This window comes from Labeo rohita, unplaced genomic scaffold, assembly GCF_022985175.1.
Source record: "Labeo rohita strain BAU-BD-2019 unplaced genomic scaffold, IGBB_LRoh.1.0 scaffold_66, whole genome shotgun sequence".
NCBI lineage: Eukaryota > Metazoa > Chordata > Actinopteri > Cypriniformes > Cyprinidae > Labeo > Labeo rohita.
In genome coordinates this window covers 448,060-457,384 of record NW_026129590.1, presented here as the reverse complement: position 1 = coordinate 457,384, position 9,325 = coordinate 448,060, and the positions used below count along the sequence as shown (strand labels likewise).

General features: G+C 38.9%; 1 long non-coding RNA gene across 1 annotated transcript; it reads left to right on the top strand.

The window, feature by feature from the left end:
• The first annotated feature begins 6,979 nt into the window (after positions 1 to 6,979).
• On the top strand, positions 6,980 to 8,777 carry LOC127161496 (uncharacterized). Its single transcript, XR_007827066.1, has 3 exons — positions 6,980 to 7,544; positions 7,667 to 7,734; positions 8,655 to 8,777. It is a non-coding gene; the product is annotated as an uncharacterized LOC127161496 (long non-coding RNA).
• The last annotated feature ends 548 nt before the right edge of the window (positions 8,778 to 9,325 follow it).

Genomic DNA, 9,325 nt, shown 5'->3' with positions numbered 1-9,325 from the left:
CTATCGGCACCAACCACCACTCTTTTTTGATATCCTCTTTTTTAAAATGGCTTGTCTTATTTGTAGCGAAACATTTAAAATTTGAATCTTGATCAGATTTTACAACATTATCTGTTACAACATCTGGGGTTAACAGAAAACCTGATATATTTGCTGTCCATTTTGAAAGACTGCTAGTACTTGGATGCCACTGATTATTTGTCTTCTTTCTCTCTCCTTGTCTTTTATTTGATCTTGTGTTATTCATTATTAATGTAATTTAATTCATTATTGATTATTGATATTATCAGATTAAAAAAAACAAACAAACAAACATTTCTTTGCTTTTGATTATCATGTATATCGCACTGAAGTCATGCGTTTTTAAGCCATATCAGTTTAATCATCTGATATACAGTTTTCTGACTGCACACATTTGAAGCACATGCACGGAAAGCTAAAAAAAGTCTTACTTTTACTTATTGTTTGAACATAAATATGTGTCAGCAGTGTATGTACACAATTACCCTATAATGATAAAAATCCACCCAGTGGTTTTTATTTAATCCCTATTATTAATATCCCCTTTTTAAAATCAAGCCATTCTCAGCTTCTTGGCTATGTGACTTAGCTATCATGTTAACGAATGAGAGCATTCACACCGCCTGAAGTGGCTGCACGGCAGCGCGTAGCAGGAGCAGAAGCGTCAGTGCATCGATCGTTTCGGCCCCGAGTCTATTTTTGCTGCACTGCTTACGCTCGCTTTCAGTGGCAATGTATTGAATATGGCCAAAATACACAGGAAAAAGTAGCAGTTTTACCCCAGAAAGTACACTGATGATATCTACCGCGTTGTAAACACAGTATTATGTAATTAACAAGATGAAAAATATTTTTTTTTCCCGAACTTCCAAAACAAATTTAATTAATTTATACTGGGGTTTTTTTCTGACGTTACTGATTAATTGTAATTATTATATTAGCCTATAAATATTGCCTGTATTTATTATTACAACTACATGTTGCCATAAGAACAGGTGTCAAGCTGACATCATGATGACACTTGTAAACAAACGCATGTGTCACAGGCGGGTAGTTTTCAGAGTGCAACTGCCAAGAAGACCCATGGACGACACTCGTCTCATCGTAGAAGTTGAGAAACAGGATTTATGATCCTCAACATTTGCTGTATAAAGACTTGCAGGCGAATGAAAAAGCATGGGAGGAAGTTGCAGTATCTCTAGGTGTAGATGGTAAGTAATTTTTTTTGTTACAAATTTATGCTGTACAAAAGACGCGGTTCAGGTGAGCGTTGCAAACGCTGCCGGTGTGAAAGCAAAATGGCTGCACGCTGCTTCTGCTCTGCTTACGTGCTGCGCACGCGCTGCTTACGTCCTGCTTAAGCGTGCAGTGTGAAACCGGCGTTAGGGAGCGCTTGTTGCTTGCTTTCTGTAGCCGATATAATTTTATTTTAGACATTTTAGAATGTATACACTGCAGAGACATCACTTTAGGCAATAAGGCATATTAAAACGTTCTTTTCATCTATGAAGATTTGTAAGTGTGTTGTTCAAAACAGAGTGTTCACAAGATGTAGGCAAAAGTTTCATCGTTCACAAAATGGATACACGTTCTCATCTTTTTTCTGTTGTGCTGCTTGTCTATTTTTTCTACAAAGCACCAGCTTAGAATTCTTATTTTTGGTTTAATTGGTTGTGTTACTTGAGAAAATAAACAATTTTGCCTTACTGCTGGAGGTCCAGGTCACTGTCTTTAGGCTATGTCAAACGGTCCGGGTCGGGTACAGAATTAAATTAGAGCTGTCGGATAATGGGTTGGGTGTTCTGTTAAGCAGCCTACTGCTGGTGTGTGTTTACCAAAACAGCACCCGTGCAGGACTCTGCTTTAAACTGTTTTCATCTATCCATCAGATAACCTTATGTCTATGATGCACCAGCCACAGTGTCCCCATTCCAGGTACGTCGGGTCTGCTTCCCCTGAGACCGCTGGCTGAACTTTCCCAATCCCTCTCGTTGGCGTCTCAGGACCATCTGACTCGGCTACACGATTCAGTTCGCGAGGCGTCCGCCCAAGTTCAGTGGCATTCTCTTTACCTCAGTTTGAGGCGAGAATGCTGTGGTCCTTCATGCAGTCTCCTTTGGGCTGTCCCTGTCACCTCGCCTCACCTCTTTACAAAGGTTGCGGAGGCTGCCTTTGCCCCTCTCAGGGAAGTGGGCATACGCATTCTCAATTACCTCGATGACTGGCTAATCCTAGCACACTCGCAAGAGTTGGTTTGCGCCCACAGGGATGTGGTTCTCAACCAACTAGCACAATTGGGACTTCAGGTAAACTGGGAAAAGAGCAAACTCAGCACTCCTTAGTGCAAAGAATCTCTTTTCTCGGTGTGGACATGGACTTGGTCACTCTGCGCAGTCAGTGCTGAAGTGCGTGAGAGCACTCAAACTCAAAACAGACCCGCTATCTCCTACTCTGGAGCCAGCACAGACTCAAGTTTCTGCGTGCTACTCAATCGTGTTGTCAATTCTTTATCATGACGAAGTTTCACTTCGGGGCGAGTATAGGCTCCACCCTCAGATAGTCCAGCTGATTTCGAGTCAGTTCGGCCAACCATGACTCGGTGGGGAAGCATGGTTTGGTTATCAGATTTCCCAGAGGTGCCTGGAGGTTGAGGCTTCACATTAATCCCCTCTTGGGATCTGTCTGTCGTCCTTCAGGCCCTACAGCAAGACCTGTTTGAGCCCCTTCAATCAGTCGATCTCAGTGCCCTCTTATGAAGACAGCCCTTCTGACTGACTCACCTCTGTCAAAAGAGTGGGAGATCTTCAAATCCTCTCCGTCAATGTTTCGCGGCTGGAATTCAGGCCGGCAGACTCTCACGTTGTCCTGAGACCCCGGCCTTGATACGTGACCAAGGTACCCACCACTCCTTTTATAGATCAGGTGGTGACCTTGCAAACTATCCCTTCCCAGGAAGGGGATCCCAACCTATCCCTATTATTCCCAATCCATGCCCTGTGCATTTATATTGAATATACTCAGAGTTTTAGATGTTCTGAACAGCTCTTTGTCTGTTTTGGAGGACAGTAGAAGGGAAATACCATCTCCAAGCAAAGGATCTCACATTGGATTGTGGATGCAATCCGAATAGCCTACCAGACCAGAGGCCTACCCTGCCCGCTGGGAGTGAGAGCCCACTCGACCAGGGGAGTCACTGCTTCAGCAGATTTGGTGAATGGGGCCTCTCTAACAGACATTTGTAGAGCTGGAGGTTGGGCTACACCTAACACATTCAGCAGGTTTTTTAATCTGCGAATGGAACCAGTGTCTTTCAGAGTCCTAAACGCAAGCTCTGTGACTTAGGAGACTGGTACGGTGTAGAGCTCGCTATAGCGCTTACCCTTCAGGGCGATTACGCTTCCTCAGTCCAGTAGCTTTCCTCAGGTGAACCCTGAACTACTCCTTCCGTCACTCTAGCACATTACACGTAGCTAAGTTCAACGGAGGAACTAGCTATTAGAACCCAATACAAGGTAGGTTGCCTTATGCACTGAAAAAAATGTTATGTTGAATTTACTTAATTTTATTACGTCAAGGGGTTGCACGAAATAAATTTATCTAAATCCAGATATATTTTTTAAGTTGAGAGAATTTATATTTTATAAGTTGAGTTTACTTATATTTTATAAATTGGGCTCTTGAGCCTTCACTTTCTTAATATAATTTTTTTGTTCTTTGGTTGCTGTAATTGTGTTTACAGAGCACATTTGTTATAGCGCCAAAAAAAAAACAAGGGGAGGGCCTTATTAAATGTTCTTGGTTAATTATTATTGATGGTGTAATCATCATCCAGTGGTCTGATTTGCTGATATCGTTCTATGGTTTACCTCTTAGTTTCATGATATTTACAATAGTTGTATGAACTCTTACTATTACTACTTTAAGATCTCCAGCATTACTTAGACACACACAGACATCAAGAATCAGCATATGAATCTCAACAATGGTGATATTCAACAGCTGCATGCTGGGAGTCATGGGTGAGTTTTATAATCTGCTGTTACCCAGCATGCAGCTGTTGAATGTCACCATTGTTGAGATTCAAATGCTGATTCTTGATGTCTGTGTGTGTCAAAGGGACACCGTAGATTTCAAGGTTTAGTGTATAAGATAAACATCCATAATAGTTCATACACTTGTTGTAAACATTATGAAAATAATAGACTAACCACTGCATGAGATCAGTGCATCAGGCCACTGGATGTTAGTGATTTCCCCACAAATAAAAATTAACCAAAAACACCTAATCAGACTTCTTTTTGGCTTTGTTATTTTGCTGTAATAGATGTGCTTCATACACATAATTATAGCAGCCAAAAAAAAATAAAAAGTCAAAAGTCAAGAGTCCAACTAAAGTAAACCCTGATCGCCATGATGGTGAGGTCAATTGAAACATAAAAAAAAAATATATATATATATATATATATATATATATATATATAAAACATCTAAACCTCTGTTTAGATGTTCTGAAATAATATTTGTAGATATATGACAGAAATCAAGCCAAACTGTAATGTTTGTGGAGTTGTTTAATCAGAGATTTAATGTATATTAAATTTATTATATTAAAGTTCATTTTATCTTTGGCTGTGTCTGATTCTTGTGTTTCTCTTTCCTTCTGTGATTCTGCTTGTAAACAGCAGGTGTTCATCATTATTGGTCAATCATGACATAATGATCTCCTTAACTCCAACACTGTGTCAATGCTACTTGAACACTCTGTAGTGTGGAAACACATGAACACTGAGCAGGGTTTGTTTAACACTGGGAAATGTTACATAAACTTTACCTGTTTCATTTACGTAAGACTGATGTATTTGAATTACATTAAGTTTAATTGATTTGTTTAAATTAAAACTATGTAATCTAAATGCATGGAACTGATGTATGTAATTGAATTAAGTTTAGGGCTGAAATATTTTTTTGAGTGTATATGGAAATTAAATGAAACTTATTTTTTTCTAATTACTTTTAATTGAATGAAATTAACTTGTTTTAAACAAGGGCAGTGAATTTGAAAATTAATAATAAAAAAATAAGTAGGATTAAATAACACATTAAAATCAGTGAAATTAACCAGATAAAAACATGTAACATTTACAAGGGGTCAGAATCATTTTTTTCAGTGTGTGAACTCTTGCATTGGGTTAGTGCTCCACATGTATTGGCTCCTCATATGGTCCCATGTGTGTATTTTCCACCTTATATTCCCTAAGATGCAGTGTTTCCCCTGAGACAGGCTCTGTCTCTAGGTTCTGAGTTTCGGTAGTCTCTGCTTACGTGGAGCCCACCTCAGAATCCTCTCTATGTAGCACTCCCTCTGTGAGTCCTTAGGTGATTACCTCCCTTTCGGATAGGATGTGATCTCCGTAGTGTCTCTCTCCCCTTGGGGAGAACAGTCACTGACCCAACGTTCTTCCAAGATTCTTAGCCATTCTAATTACTGTTTGTTACTATGAGGAAAGGCTCCAGCTGAAGGACCTCTGCCTTATGGCGGCTTTCCAGTTGAGAGAGAGAAGGCCAAGTTCTTGGCCATTGGAAGGTGCATTTATTTGAACACATTGGCTTGTTGATGTCTGTGCACCCATACACCCGTGACGCACTCCGACAGTTGTGGCATTTAGTATAGGGACCCCTAGTATTGTACACTCTACACAACGTCGGAGTGAACAACAGAAAGGGAACGTTTTGGTTACATATGGTGTCCTTTATGTCACAACTCCAGACTGCCTCTGAGTGGGCTGAGACACTTCTCAACTCCTTAAAACAGAACAAGTAAGCAGATGCCACGCTGCCCTATTTATACCCGGGTGTCCGGGCACGGCCAGCTATGCAAATTCTGCACACCCAATTTCATTGGCCTTTTTGTTGTCAGAGGTGTTTGGGCTCCCAACTCAAAGCAACCTCTAGTGTCGTAACCGAGATGTTTTTTAGGTTTAACTGAAATAATAATGCAATAAATGACACTTTAAATCAAAGTTTCAAACAACAACCACAACAAAACAATTAAACAAAAAAAAGGACAAAAAGTAGCCATTGATAATATCTGAACAGGTATCCAAATCCAAATAATACAATTAATTTATGTGTAATGACAATTTCTTAGCTAATAGGGATTGTAACATAGAGCAACGACAATGTTATTACAGAACTATGTGTATTAAATTTTGCAAAATTTTTATCTTGACATTCAGTTTACAAATAATGCCTTCAGATTCGTGGGACTCACAATGCCAGTGACACGACAGTTGGGGGGGGGGGATGGGGGGGTGCAAATAGGGATTTCACCTAGGGCATCAAAATGGCTAGAAATGGCCCTGACAGTTTGGGGGGGAACAATGGAAGACCATTATATGTATTTTGTGCTACAGTATAAACTCCTGTTTTGCCATACTGTGATGGGACACAATACTTTATACAATAGAAAAACTCATACTTGAACATATTCCAGATGTTGGTGTTTCACTCTGTCAGAGTATTCTTTGAAAGAGACATGGCAGGCCTGTTTTATCCAGAACCTTTGCTTTCAGGGTTTAAATAAATTGTGGAGAAACTGATGGCATTCATCCCTCGAAATTGGTGATTGTCTTCAATCAATCTTCTCTGCATCTCTCACATTGTTGACAGTGACCATTTTTAACCAGCTCTTTCTCTTGCTCCTCTGACAAAAGTTGTGGTCATCTCTGTGTCCAACAAAAAATAAAAGTACTGATTACTATAACTATAACATATCCAGAGTTCTTCCCACAAGACCGCTGCTGTGAATGAGATGTCAATGGCCTCTGGCGTATATTTTGAGGAACTGAGACGTGTATTTGAGGTGGATTTAATTGACTGGTTTGGGGAGGTAATACCCAGTCTTTATCTTTTGATTCTCCTGAGTCTCTGCTGGTTCCACCCACACTGTAAACCCGGATTTTGTATCTAATTAAACCATTTAATTACAATTGAACACAATATTTAAGTTTTACTGCATTGCTTATAAAATATAAGTAGATTCTACTAATTTGTAGACATATTTGAACCTGTGAATAAACTTAAGTTAAATTAACTCGTATTATGAAATTTATCTCCTGACCACGCCTCCTCCACCGGTGCTGCGAGTAACAGCGCCATTTTGTCACTGTGATTGTGTATGAATTTAAGCTGTGGATGAATGTGGAAATTTAGATTTAGATAGTTCTATTGGCATTGTTTTCCGCCATTTATCTTTTATCACGTCCCTCGAGAAACTCTTTGTGATCGGCAAAAGTTGTTGTTCGTCTAAACGACGGGACATTTCTCATCCGTTGATAGCTAGTGTTCTCACTCGCCTGCGCTTGAACCCCTGACTGGCGAGTTCGACTAACATTTTTTGCCTTTTTCTTTCAATGATTTCTTTTTCACTCGAGGAGCTGTTGTTTGTGAGGAGTGTAAATTTAGTTTTACTCATACAGTAGCCGCGATTCCAGCCGAGGAGCGACAAAGGTGGAGCTAATATGGTGAGTGCAGTACGTTAATGTACCACGTTTAATTTAGACATGGCTATTGTTTGAAAGCGTAAGTTTTCGTTAATTAGCGGTATAAATACAAAGGCGGATGAATATACTTCTGTTCTATCTAGGTTCAGAGTCCTCTTAACGACTATCTTGTTTTGGAAGAAAGAAGAAATGGAAGAGATGCTTTGAAAGTGTAAGTATGATCCTAATAACTGATAAGAGAGCACTGCTGTTTACACATTTTCCTCCTGGTTTCACAGACAAGGCTTAAGGCCAGTCTCAGAATAAAATAACATGTTTAATAACATGACAAGGAGTCTTTACTGAAAATACCTTGTAATGACATATTTTAAAATATGTCAGTGCCATTTTTCTTTTCTCAAGATGCACACCAGTAAAGTTTTTAAGGCGTTTTTATAAAAGCTATTTAAGTATCTTAATTTAACTAAGGCCTAGTCCTGGCTTAAGCTAAGCCCTGTCTGTGAAGCCCTGTCTGTGAAACCCTGTCTCTTTGTTCAAACATGGAAATTATTCAAGAACAAAACAATTTCCTTGTTCACATTTATGCCACCTTCACACCAAAGTTCAAGATCAACTGTATGTCGTGGGTTAACTGAGACCTGTTCTGAGGAAGATCACTTTGACTAGCACAGTGTGTGTCAGAAGATTATTCATAATGATGATGGTGTGAGTCTGTCCTGCACTCATTCCTGTTATTTACAAGCTTTCCTGAATAACACCGATCTTCCTGACCATATGCCAGTAGTGTTTGTATGTGGATTTTACTTTAAATATTCTGTAGATGTACAATTAAACGTAAACCCTAAAGTCTAATTACCATCTGTAAACTGGAAATTTTCTGAGAGCTGTACCACCTAACCACTGTATCTGACTGCTCCAGATTAATTTAGACATTGATAGTGTTGCCATAGAAAAGCGCAATTCCCAGTCTATTGACATGAACAGCTCACAAGCTGAACATCACAATGTTGTCCTCTCAGAATTAAAGTAATTATGACATGGTGTGAAGGCAGTATGACTTTGAGTATTTAACAACAGCATTGTCTAACTGACTTGATAATGTATTTGTCGTTCTGTTTCTTCCTCTGTTAGGAGGCAGCTGACAAGACAGACTTCAGTAAGGATCCTCAGCGTTGATCAAGAAAGTTCACAGCTCACCTCATCTAGAGTGGGAATCATCTTGGAAGAAAGCTTGGTAATGGATAAACTGACCAATCTCAGGCCTTCTATGTCCATTGTTTTCAGACTGATTTCCCTGCCTACACCTGGACTATCCTAAGTGTATGAAAAGCATTTTATATTTTTTGTCGGGAAAAGGTGAGCTGACACCTAAAATTCAGTATTGCCAATAGTGTGAGCTCAGAGTGTGGAAAAAACATATCGTTTTGATGCTGTTTGTTGCGATTCTGAGGAAAACTTGTTTGTGTGCTTAACGATAAGTTAATTTGTTGAACTAGTATCTTTTTGAACTTTTTTTTTTCTCCCATGTTTTATGGGGAAATGTTTTCAGGATATGAAAAAATGGTTTTGTTGTGTTTTCAATTGAATATTTGTAATTGAATTGATTTAAAATAAAAGGGAAAATTGCATTAAAGTTCCTTTATTTGTTTGCTTTTTTCTTAATTTTCTAGGTTAACAAATTGGAAAAATAAAACATTTGATATAGATTTAACCTGGAAATTAGTATATTTGACTTAAATATAATAGTTATAATAATTGCAAATGAAATGATGTTACAAAACATTTTAAGTTAAATGAAATGA